This window comes from Chiloscyllium plagiosum, chromosome 35 (genome assembly GCF_004010195.1).
Source record: "Chiloscyllium plagiosum isolate BGI_BamShark_2017 chromosome 35, ASM401019v2, whole genome shotgun sequence".
In the NCBI taxonomy this organism is placed as follows: Eukaryota; Metazoa; Chordata; class Chondrichthyes; order Orectolobiformes; family Hemiscylliidae; genus Chiloscyllium; species Chiloscyllium plagiosum.
In genome coordinates, this window is record NC_057744.1 from 2,836,810 (window position 1) to 2,850,334 (window position 13,525).

The following is a 13,525-nucleotide window of genomic DNA, read 5'->3' on the forward strand; positions in this document are numbered from 1 at the left end:
ATAGGCATATGGAGGATAGTGGGCTAGTGTAGTTTAGGTGGGCTTGGATCGGCGCAACATCGAGGGCCAAAGGGCCTGTACTGCGCTGTATTCTTCTATGTTCTATAGGCAATTTAGTATGGCCAATTCACCAAACCTGCACAAATGTGGAAGGAAATGTTTGGATTGTGGGAGGAAACAGGAGCACCTGGAGGAAACCCACGCAGACACAGGGAGAATGTGCAAACTCCACACAGATAGTTGCCTGAGGTGGGAAATGAACCCAGGCCTCTGCCGCTGTGAGGCGGCAGTGCTAACCACTGTGCCGCCCACTAATGTTTCAAAAATCACCAGGTCATCGATGTGTACCACACAATTGGTTAATCCCAAAATGACTTTTTTGGTTAGCTTTTGAAATGTGGCTGGCACATTGTTCATAATAAATGGCATGACTTTAAACTGGTACAGTCCATTTGGTGTCACAAAAGCCAAAATTTCCTTTGCTCTTTCAGATAAAGGTACCTCTCAGTATCCTGTGAGCAAGTTCAACTTGGAAATATACGTTGCTGGTCCCACCTTCTCAACACAGTCTTCCAAGCGTGTAATAGGATATGAGTAAGATTTTGTAACTGCATTGACTTTGGGATAGTTTACATAAAATCATTGGGTATGCTCTGGTTTTTTGCACCATTACTATGGAGAAGCTCTAGTTGCTGCAGCTCACTTCAATATGTTGTCTTAGAGCATGCGTTCAATCTCTTTTTGAACCTATGCCAAATTTAGAGGGCTAAGTTTATAATGATGTTGCTTAATTTGGAATAGTCTTTCCTATATCTACATCATGCATAATCAGATTAGTACTTTGCAGCTTATTCCAAAATCTGTCCTCGTGATTTTAGTAACTCTTTCAGGTTATTTTGATTTTCCTCTGGAAGATAAATAATAATTTAGCCCAATTTTTGAGAACTTCCTCATTATCCAACTTAATTTGAAGAATGTCCACTTCAGAATCATATGAAATTGGTTCTTCATCCATGTTGTACCCAGTAACATGTTCTTCTTTTGCTTTCCTTCCCTCTAGAATACCTTTTAAGCATATTCAAATGACACACACACAGATTTCTTTCCATCTGGCTTTCTTATCAAATAATTCACCTCCCTCAATCTCTTTTCAATTTGAGAAAGCCCACTAAACCTTATTTTTAAAAGTTCACCTTTACTGGAATTAACACTAACACTTTACCTCCACTGTGAGTTTTTGTTCTCTTGCCTACGTCCTGTTTCATCGTATGCTGTGCCACTTTCAAATGCTAGGTGAAAGTGAAGACTGCAGATGCTGGAGATTAGAGTCAAGAGTGTGGTGCTGGAAAAGCACAGGTCAGGCAGCATCCGAGGAGCAGGAAAATTGATGTTTCTGGCAAAAGTCCTCCGGATGAAGGGCTTTTGCCCGAAACATCAGTTTTCCTGCTCCTCGGATGCTGCCTAACCTGCTGTGCTTTTCCAGCACCACACTCTTGACTACTTTCAAATGCTGTCTAGCCAAATCACACTTTCTATTTAACCTTTCCTTAAAATTTGACACATAGTCCAAATATGTGATCTCTGAACTCTGACTCACCAATTTCTCCTTAAATAATTTTAGTGGTCCTCTCATCTCATGCCCAAAACCTAATTCAAATGGACTGAATTTAGTTGCTTCAATAGGTATATCCCAACTTGCAAAAAATACAAATGGAATTCCTTTATCGCAATCCTCTTGACAATAAGGCCTCAACATAGTCTTTAAAGTTTGATGCCATCGTTCTAATGCTCCCTGTGATTCTGAATGGTACACAATGGATTTAAATTGTTTTATTCCTAAACTATCCATAACTTAATTGAATAATTTTGATGTAAAATTTGACCCTTGTTCCAAGTGTACTTCTATGGCTGCTCTGTATCTAGTAAAAAAAAATTCAGTAACTCTTCCACAATCCTTTTCGCTGTGATACTGCGTAATGGAATGGCCTCTGGAAATCTAGTATACACATTCACTATGGTCAACAAATACTGATTCCCACTTTTTATTTTCGGTAGGGGTCCTACGCAATCAACTAAGACTCTTATAAAACATTTCTCAAATGCAGGAAGGGGTATTAAAGGTGCTGGTTTTATCACTGCCTAAGATTTTCCAATTATTTGACATAAATGGCATGTCTAACAAAATTCAACCACATTCTTATGCAGCCAGGCCATTAAAATGTTCTTGTATTTTCCATAGTTTTCCTTACTCCCCAATGACCTCCTACCGGTAATTTATGTGCTACCTGCAACACCTCCGTTCTATAACCCACTGGTAATACAACTTGATGAACATCGGCCCATTCCTCATTCGCCTGAATATGTGATGGTCTCCATTTCCTCATCAAGACATTATTTTTAAGATAATAATGTTCTGGGATATTCTCAGATTCTTCTTCTGTGTATGCTTTTTGATACAACTGCTTTGGTTTTTCATCTTTCTGTGTTAATTCAGCGAATTTTTCTGAAGTAAAAATATCCACATTGTCCTCCACCAATTCTTGTTTTTTTTTTCTCATCCATTTGATCAAACACAGTTTCTGAATAACTGAACTTCAACTTCCTTACGTTTATTCTTTGATTTCTCCTTCTGTTGCCACTTGTGGTTTTGTGACCTTGTTATAACACAGTCAAGAAAAATCCCAGGATATACTTCCTGTAACACCTCACTTGCTGGTTGTCCACTGGCTTTTCAACCACTGTCAGCATCACTGCTACCTGTGATCCAGCTCTATCATTACCAACGATAAACTGTATTTCTGGAATCAAAAATTTCTCTATTACGCCTACCACTGCTTTTCACCGGACTCTCCAACTTCACTTGATACATTGGAACACTGCTGTTCTCACGATGAATTCCACATATTACCAACTTTCCTGGCCATACTCCTTCTGAATTACATATCCCCTCAGCTCTCACCAAAAACGACCTGTTCCTGTATCTTTTAAAACCTTAATTTCTTTATCTATTTCTCCTGATATACATGAGTAAACCTTACCCACGCAAGTACTTTCCTTAAAAAGAACTGGCATTTTCTTTTCAACCAACCCCCTGACCAGATTGTGCATTCTTTGCAGCTTTTTAGCTTCCACTGTGCTTTCCTTTACCACTTCAACACAACTCACTGGTTTATCCTGTTCTTCCACCTCCATCTTCCCAAAGCCTTTTCTGAACAATGAACACTGCAACCTCATGTGGCCTCCTTTTTTACAGTGAAAACACCTGAGCTTTTTTTTTAACCTCTCTTTCCCCTTCATGGGCTTCCATTTTACCCTGTGGTAAACTTCTTTACTATCTTCAATTAGATGTCCTTTTCCCTTATCACCTGAGGATTTCTCTTTTGCCCAATTTAAATCCCTCACAGATTGAAATTGACGTCAGAAGCCAAACTTTGATTTATGGACCAACTCATAATCATCAGCCATTTCAGCTGCTAATCTTGCTGTTTTAACTCTCTGCTCTTCCATGAGTTCTCACTACTTCAGCAAGTGAATTTTTGAACTCCTCCAAAATAATAGTCTCTCTGAGAGTGTCATAGGTTTAATCTATTTTCCATGCCCTTATTCACCAGTCAAAATTACTTTGTTTGATCCTTTCATACTCTAGGTACGTTTGACCAGGTTCTCTCCTTAGATTCCTAAAATGTTGTCGAGAGGCTTCTGGTACTAGCTCATATGCATTTAAGATGGCTTTTTACACCTCATTATACTCCCCAGGTACCTCCTCGGATAGTGATGCAAATACCTCACTTGCTCTACTTACCAACTTTGACCCACATGGTCACCGGCCATTTCATTTGTTTAGCCACTTTCTCAAATGAAATGAAAAAGGATTCTACATCCTTGTTGTAAAACTTTGATAACTTTCGGACATATTTAAATGGATTCCACCAGGCCTTTGGCTACAATTGCTCTCCATCACCGTCCTCATCACTACTCTTAACTTTCACCTTTACCTCCGCCATTTTAATTTGACTTTTGAGTTTTCAGGTCCAACTTCTGAAGTTCAAAAACTCTCTCTTCCTCCCTGTCTTCTGCTAGGGCATTTCTTTCCTTTTTCTTCTGCTAGAGTTATTCTCTCTTTCTGCTTTCAATCATAATTCAAACTGTTTCATTTCCTTTACATGTTCAAGCTCTTTTATTTGGAATTGAATTTTAGCCATTTCCAACGATTCCTATGGTATTTCTGGCAATTATAGATGACAAGCTATTGCTGAAGTTCTCTCTCCTTTTCGCATGGACAAAAGCAACCCCGACTCCAGCTTGTCTGCCAATTCCAAAAACTTTGCCTTGCTCACTTTCTGTAAAACTCCCAAAGTGACTTCTTCCGCCCCCAGGAAACTCTTAAGTGATTGAAAGAGCCGTTATTACACAAGGCACACCCTGTTTTGAATTGAACTGAATTGAACACCCAAAAAGAGAACACCAACACTTATCACTCCTTGCCTTCTGTCCACTGATCCTAAACCCAAACTGGAATTAAAGATATTGATCCCAAGAGCCTCCCCATTTGTTATGGACCAGACAAAATCAAACTCCTTCAAACTATATTAAGATATGTTTAAAACAAGAAAAAGCTAGAGTTTAGGCTAAGTGTAAGGATGCAATTCAATTGGTCAAACTATTTGACTTTACGCAAAACACACTTTATTTTTACACTACAGTTAAAATACACACAAAATAAAAGAATTGGCTTAGCTGTAACCCTATCGAAATGCTTAACAAAATTATATATACATTAACTACTCCTAATTAACTGTTCTAATATTGTAACATCCTAGAAACATACTGTTGGCAAAGGCAAATTCAGTAAAATACATTATCTCACATGCAATTCTAGCAGCAGGAAGAGATCCCCAACTTTTAGCAGTAACAGAGAAAGGAATAAGAGCTTCCACATCCAGCCTCATGACCTCAGCAACTGCGGAAAGTTAAAACTAAAATCCTGGTTCTGTGGGAGCTTGACCCCACCCCTTCAGGCTGCTTCTACTGTTCCAGCTTTTAAAACAAAACTCAAGGCCTCACAAGCTTTTTTATTTTGTTGGCTTTGAATAGACTGCTTGTGCCTCTATCTCAACCTTTCTTCATTAAAAACAAAACCTGGACAAAATACACCTCTTAAAGCCATGGAATCGTCACACTGTGTGGATTATACTCACTGTAGCCAGTGACGCAAGGAGTCAATATTTCACGGGATAAGCCATTCCCAGTAACTGCATCAGATCTTCCAAAAAAATTCATTCCCTTGCTCTTGACCTGCAGTCTGTTTTTTTTGTGAGATATGAACACGTTCCTTGACTGGTTCTGAAATCTGTATATGCCTGTGTATATCTCCAAAGACATTTTGATATCTTTTTCATATATTAACAACATAAAATCATTGTAACCCTGACTTTTCAAAACCTACAAGACTTCCTCCACCTGCATCCTTGCCACCTTGTGATCAGATCCAACAAACCACTCAACCCCACGCTCTTTGCTTCAATAATCTACAGATTTAAAGGCCAATTGAATATATCTTACCTATCGCCTGCAGGTTGACCTTATCCTCTTCCTTTAACAGAATCCTGACTCCTGAATCATATGAACTGTGATTCTTTATGATTTTATCCCTGCAACATTCTCTTGTGGAGTTACAAAAACCAAGGCCATCAACAAAATGGTTGTCATTTGTAATCAATGCAAAACCTTTCTAAAGAGTAAGAAATAGGTTGTGAGCAACATTTCCTTTGTGTTGAAGCAGTGCACTCTCCTCCCTATCCTCAATTTTGGAAAATCACAAGTATCAACAGAATGTTCTGGTGCAAGTTCACTATAAATTGTCCATCCAAACTGGATGTCATCGTAAGATACAATACATTAAGGAAATTGTGGTGCAGTGGCAGTGTCTCTACTTCTGAGGCAGGAGATCTGGGTTCAAGTCCTACTTGCTCCAGTGGTGTGTCAAACCATCTCTGAGAAGGTTGATTAAAAATACCCGCAAAGGAGACTGTTCAGTTTATTATCTCTCTCTTATAACACCGAATGCTAACACACAGGGACAGCGGGTAATCAGGAAGGGATAATGGAATGTTGGCCCTTATTTCAAGGGGGTTGGAGTGTAAAGAAGGGAAATCTTACTGCAACTGTACAAGGTGCTGGGGAGACCACATCTGGAGTACTTTGGCAGTTTGATCCCCTTATTTAAGGTATTATATTATTTCATTGGAGGCAGTTCATATAAGGCTCACTAGGATGATCCCTAATGTGGAGGGATTGTTTTATTAGCAAAGGACTCTACTCACTGGAGTTGAGAAGAATGGGAGGTGATCTCATTGAAACATATCAGATTCTTAAGGGGCTTGACAGGATCAATGCTGAGAGGATGTTTCCCCTGACGGGTGAATCTTGGACCAGAGGGCACAGTCTCAGAATAAAGTGGAGCTGATTTGAGACGGAGATGAGGAGGAATTTTTTTCTCTCAGAGGGTGAGAATGTTTGGAAATCATTATCACAGAGAATGTGGAGGCAGAGCCCTTGTGTATATTTAAGGCTGAGATAGAGAGAATCCAGCTTCTATGGGAAAAACACAGGAAGGTGAATGTGAGGATCCTATCAAATGGTGGAGCAGGCTTGAAGGCCAAATGGCCTACTCCTGTTCCTTTTTCTTACAACCTTCTTAAAAAAAAACCTTGGTGAGTTGCTGCAGACACAGCACCCACAGAGCAGTGAGTGGATATTTAGGTTTGTCAATGGGATACTGATTAAACGGATTCCTTTGGCCTGGATGGTGTTGTGTACTTGGGAATGTTGTTGCGACAGCATAATTAGCCAAAGAGCAGAGAGGCACACTATAGTCTGCAGTGAAGTGCTGTGAAAATCTAAACAGCCTTCAGCCTGGATGCTTGCAATTGGGAAGGGGAGGTAGGGGGAAGAGAGAAAGCACTGTCCATCAAAAGTTGCAAGTAAATAGGAAAAACTGTTTCCAACTGTGTGGGTTTAATTGGCAGATAAAGCAGTGGAGGGTGAATTAGGAGATTGTTTGTCGGTTGTGTAAAACAACTGGGCAGCCAGAGTTTGGATTCATCTCAGTTACCTCCGAAGCTTCCAGCAGACCACATTCAAATGTTTACAACAAAACCTGTTAGACAAAATCGTAAAATTATTTTTGTAACAAAGAGTTGTTTATATTCTGAAGTGAAGAAACTCTGAAGAGGAGAGAGAAATGTCACACAAACATTGTTCCTTGTTATACGAGGCACGCAATGTTCATTAGTCAGTCTCGGCAATTTGGGATTCTGTTCCTCAATTATAGATTATTTATTACCCCTCCAATGTTACATAAAGTCAGGCAGCAGCCTCACTGATTACTGAGCCAGTGCTGTATCCAATGTTTGTTTCATCCTGGAAACTTGCTGGTTGAATCTAAAATCAAAGTCACAGAGACTTTGGCAAGAGATTGTCATTCAGCCGAACATGTCTGTACTAGCTTAACATCGGATTTTTTTTGGTTTTGCTAGTTAGGTTAATGTTTACTGCTTGAACCCTAATCAAGGTGGAGTTGGTAATATCTACTCCCATTTTGCTGAACCCAACGCATGTACCCTTTAACAAAAGCAGAAATTGCTGGCAAAACACAGATCTGCCAGTACCTGTGGAGAGAAAGCAGAGTTAATGTTTTGAGTCCGGAGACTCTTCATCGGAATAGAATGACTTCCAAGAGTTCTAAGGTCACTGGATTTGAAATGTTAACTCTGTTTTCTATTCACAGATACTACCAGACCAGAGTTTCTCTAGCAATTTCTGCTTTTGTTTCAGATCTCCAGTGTCTGCAGTTCTTTGTTTTATTTTCATGTACCCTTTCTCTACTTTTTGTCAAGTGTTAAACAATTATTGTGATATTGAGGGTTTTAGATGGCAGGACAAACACTCATTGCACTGGCAAAACTATTTTTAGTAACTCTTATTTAAAGGAACCATTCAATATTCTCCTCTCTGCTTCTCATCTTAAACTTGCACAGAAAATACAGACAAGTAGGAATCTTCGCTTGAGAATCTTGTGCATGAAAGTACAGTGGATATAGTTATCCTTTATTTTTGTAAATGTACCAAATCTCAACACCTCTTCACAAATTTAAGTTCTTAGATTGAGTATCACTGTTTAGGTGAAGAAAGAATTAAAGAAAGTTTCATAGTAATAAAAGCAGGAGTAGGCCATTTGGCCCATCAAGCTTGCTCCTATTTCATTAAGATCATGGCTGACCAATTCATCGTCTCAGCTCCTTGTACATGCAGTATCCCCATAATCCTTAATTCCCCTCCCCTGTAAAAGTTGAAACTTTATTGCTGGAACAGCACAGCAGGTCAGGCAGCATCCAGGGAACAGGAGATTCGACGTTTCGGGCACAGGCCCTTCTTCAGGAAAGGGCCTGTGCCCGAAACGTCGAATCTCCTGTTCCCTGGATGCTGCCTGACCTGCTGTGCTGTTCCAGCAATAAAGTTTCAACTTTGATCTCCAGCATCTGCAGACCTCACTTTCTCCTCCCCTGTAAAAACCACTCCCACTAGGTCTTGCATATATTTAATGAAGCCTCTACTGTTTCCTTAGGCAAAGAATTCCATAGATTCACTACTCTCTGGGAAAAGCAGTGCCTCCTTGTCTGTCCTAAATCTACTCCCCCTAATCTGATGCCATGTCCCCTAGTCTGAGACTCACCCACTAGTAGAAACAACATGCCAGCCCCCATCTTATCTATCCCTTTCATAAGTTTATATGTCTTGATAAGATCCCCCCTCAATCTTCTAAATTCTAGTGAGTACAGTCTCAGGCAGCTTAACCTCTCCTCATAGGGTAATCCCCTCATCTCCGGAATCAATCTGGTGAACCTCCTCTGCACCACCTCCAAAGCCAGTATATCAATTGTCTGATGAGGGAAGGGGCCATATTAGACCTGGTATTGGGGAATAAGCCAGGACAGATGGTAAAAGTTGCGGTGGGGGATTTCTTTGGGAACAGTGACCACAATTCTGTAAGTTTTAGATTACTCATACAAAAAGATGAAAGTGGTCCTAAGGGACGAGTACTAAACTGGGCCAAGGCCAATTATATCAAAATTAGGCAGGAGCTAGGAAGTGTGGCTTGGACACAGCTATTTGAAGGGAAGTCCACATTTGATATGTGGGAGGCTTTCAAAGATAGTGCAGGATAGGCATGTCCCGTTGAAGGCAAAGGATAGGAAAGATTTGTGAACTGTGGATGACAGGAGAAATCGTATGACTAGCCAAGAGGAAGAGGGAAGCGTACATAAGGTCCAGGCAGCTAAGAACAGAATGGGCCCTGGAGAAATATCGGAAGAGTAGGACCAGTCTTAAATGAGGAATCAAGCGGGCTAAAAGGGGTCATGAAATAGCTTTAGCTAGCAGAATTAAGGAGCCCAATGCATTTTATTCTTATATAAGCAAGAAAGTAACTAGAGAAAGGATTGGTCCACTAAAGGATAATGAAGGAAGGCTGTGTGTCGAACCTGAGAGAATGGGTGAGATTCTGAATGATTACTTTGCATCAGTGTTCACTGTGGAGAGGAACATGATGAACGTTGAGATTAGAGATAGAAGTTTGATTAGTCTGGATCACGTTGACATAAGTAGGGAAGATGTGTTGGGTAGGCTAGAGGTTATTAAGGTGGACAAATCCCCAGGACCAGAGGGGATCTATCCCAGGTTGCTGAGGGAGGCAAGAGAGGAAATAGCTGGGGCCCTGACAGATATTTTTGTGGCATCCTTAAACACAGGTGAGGTAACGGAGGACTGGAGGGTTGCTCATGTTGTTCCCCTGTACAGGAAGGGTAATAGGGATATTCCAGGTAACTACAGACCAGTGAGCCTGATGTCAGTGGTGGGAAAGTTGCTGGAGAAGGTATTGAGGGATAGGATCAATTTATATTTAGAAAAGAATGGGTTTATCAGTGATAGGCAAGATGGTTTTGTGTGGGGGAGATTGTGTCTTACCAACTTAATAGAGTTCTTTGAGGAAGTGACCAAGTTGATAGATGAAGGAAGGGCTGTTGATGTCATAAAAATGGAATTTAGTAAGGCATTTGATAAGGTTCCCCATGGTAAACTAATAGAGAAACTAAAGTCACATGGTGTGCAGGGTATTCTAGCTAGGTGGATGAAGAACTGGTTGAGCAACAGGACACAGAGAGTAGTAGATGAAAGGAGTTTCTCAAAATGGAGAAAGGTGACCAGTGGTGTTCCACAAGGGTCAGTGCTGGAGCCACTGTTGTTTGTGATATACATAACTGATCTGGAAGAGGGCGCTGTTGGTATGATCAGCAAGTTTGCAGATGACATGAAGATGGGTGGAGTAGCAGAAAGTATAAGAGACTGTCAGAGAATACAGGAGAATATAGATAGACTGGAGAGCTGGGGGGAAAAGTGGCAGATGGAGTTCAATCCAGACAAATATGAGGTGATACATTTAGGAAAGTCTAATTCTAGAGCGAATTATACAATGAACAAAAAAGCCTTGGGAAAAGTTGATGGGCAGAGAGATCTGGGAGTGCAGGTTCATTGTACCCTGAAGGTTGCTGCACAGGTGGATAGAGTGGTCAAGAAGGCATAGAGTATGCTTGCCTTCATCAGACGGGGTATTGAGTAGAAGAGCTGACAGGTCATGTTAAAATTGTACAAAACATGTGGTTCGGCCGCATTTAGAATACTGTGTACAGTTCTGGTCACTACATTACCAAAGAAGGTAAAAACAATGACTGCAGATGCTGGAAACCAGATTCTGGATCAGTGGTGCTGGAAGAGCACAGCAATTCAGGCAGCATTCGAGGACAGGCAAAAGTGCGGGAAGGGGAAATGAGGAAACTGTTGAAATCCACATTGATGCCCTGGGGTTGAAGTGTTCCGAGGCGGACGCTTTGGAGAGGGTGCAGAGAAGGTTTACGAGGATGTTGCCTGGTATGGAAGGTGCTAACTATGAAGAGAGGTTGAGTAGGTTAGGTTTGTTTTTTTTTAGAAAAAAGGAGATTGAGGGGGGGACCTGATTGAGGTTTACAAAATCATGAAGGATCTATAGACAGGGTGGATAGAGACAAGCTTTTTCCCAGGGTGAAGGAATTAATAACGAGAGGTCATGCTTTCAAGGTGAGAGGTGAAAAGTTTAAGAGGGATACATGCGGCAAGTACTTTACACAGAGGGAGGTGGGCGTTTGGAACGTGTTGCCAGCAGAGGTGGTAGAGGCAGTCTTGGTAGATTAATTTAAGATGCGTCTGGACAGATGCATGAGTAGGTGGGGAGCAGAGGGATACAGATGCTTAGGAATTGGGCCACAGGTTTAGACAGTAGGTTTGGATCGGATCAGGCTTGGAGGGCCGAAGGGTCTGTTCCTGGGCTGTAAATTTTCTTTGTTCTATATCCTTTCTTAAGCAGGAGACTGCTTACAATACTCAAGGTGCAGCCTCACCAACACCTTATACAATTACAGCAGAACCTCCCTGCTCTTAAATTCAATCCATCTCGCAATGAAAGCCAATATTCCATTTGCCTTCCTGATTATCTGTTGTACCTGCAAATCAACTTTCAGCAATTCATGTACGAGCACTCCAGAGTCCTTCTGCACAACAGCATGCTGCAGTCTTTCACCAATTAAATAATTCTCTGACCTATTTACCAACTCCATCTGCCAGATCCTTGCCCACTCATTTAACCTATCTAAATCTCTCTGCAGAGCCTCCACATCCGCTGCAGTTTGCTTTTCCACACAATTGAATGTTATCAGCAAACTTTGATATGTTACACCCTGCCTCCTCTTCCAAATCATTTATATACATCATGAACAGTAGCAGACCCAACACAGACCCCTGTGGCAACCTGCTCACTACTGATCTCCTTCAAATTCCATTAATTTATTTAAGGAATGTTGCTCTAATAAATTATCATCATTTCAGCACCCTTGCAAAGCCTTTTTGTGCTTATTCAGTGTGTACACTAAGAACTAGGATAAGGATTCTTTTGCAAAACCAAAAAGTTTCAGAATTGCTGTAATCCATTTCATGTTTAGGGGTGCAAGCCTATTTTACTGTAATCCTATATCACTCCTGTATTTGCCAACCTCTTTAGGTCCCCAGTCACTAACACAATTGACTTTAACCAGCTTTTTTTAGTTCACCTATCCCTCTTGGTAATCCTCCCTAACACTGTGGCTTAGTTGACAACCCCAAGTCCATTGCAATTCATACACCCACATCCCATAACCAAAGCTGTACAAGCAGATAATAACGGAGCCTTCAATCATCACCCTTCACACAATGAAATTCATTACCTAAATTATTTGAGTTTACTGCATCTTGCACCACTTTCAAAACTCTTCAAGACTTCTCCACCCATATTTTGACATCTTCCTCAAATCCTTTCATCGTTCATTACCACTGCATTCCTTTGCTTTCCCAGTAAGTACTGCTGAATATTTTGCTTATGTTAAAAGTAAACTACGATAGCAAGTGTCAGTTGTTTATAAACAAGTGTGCAGATCTGGTCCTACACTGGCAGATTACCAGCTTTGGACATGAAGAGGAAAACAACCAGTTTAAGCCAAAATCTAAAACCTCTCATATCCTGGAATAAATTGGCATCTGCTGGGAGAAACACAATGAACTGGCAGGAAGAGTTAAACAAGAGATATCAATTGCAATGCAGATGCTCAGGGTGTAAAGCCCATATGGATCTTGCCTAGTTTGCACTCCTCACAGACATACCTCAAAGCACTTACAGGCCAGAGTTCATCAAACGCTGCATCAGAAGTGAGTGCCCATTATGGCCGAGAGCCAACTGTATAAGCAGAGATGTGTTTCAACAAAATGTAAGCATACTTTTCCGCACTTTATTAGAAACAATTCTTTTGAATTTCGATGTTACTGGTCATTTACAACCCTGTGGAATCTGCCTGAACAGCAAGATCTGAGAAGTTAATTCCAGAAAATATCAAGTTCAGTCCATTTATTCAAAACACAAGTTATAACAAAACATAAATTGGGGCTACTCTCTCTCTCCATAGAGCCAAGATCATGTTTTAGAGTGTAAACGTGCACATTGGTCCCAGATGCACACAGAGATTATATTATAGATAGTACAAAACAAAGAAATACCAGACAGGTAAAGACACGCTAAGTCACATTGTCTCATTTAACTGCAATGTCTGTGCTTTATGCCAACAATCTTCTCTGCCACATCCCATACTTCCTCAACACCTGACAGGTGAAAAGCCACATCAAAAAAACCCAAGGACAAATGGGAAAAAAAAAGTCTGGAAAATGTGTATACTATCCAGCTGGATGAGCAAAACTACTCCAGTCTACGGTCCATGACTTCCCTCATTCCATATCTACTTTTCCCATACCATGATCTCTGCTTCAGATGGTTAACCAGGCCAGGTTCCTCTCAAAAATAAGTGTAGCAAATTAACATTCACCAGGCTGCTTGGAATTCCTCTTAAACTGC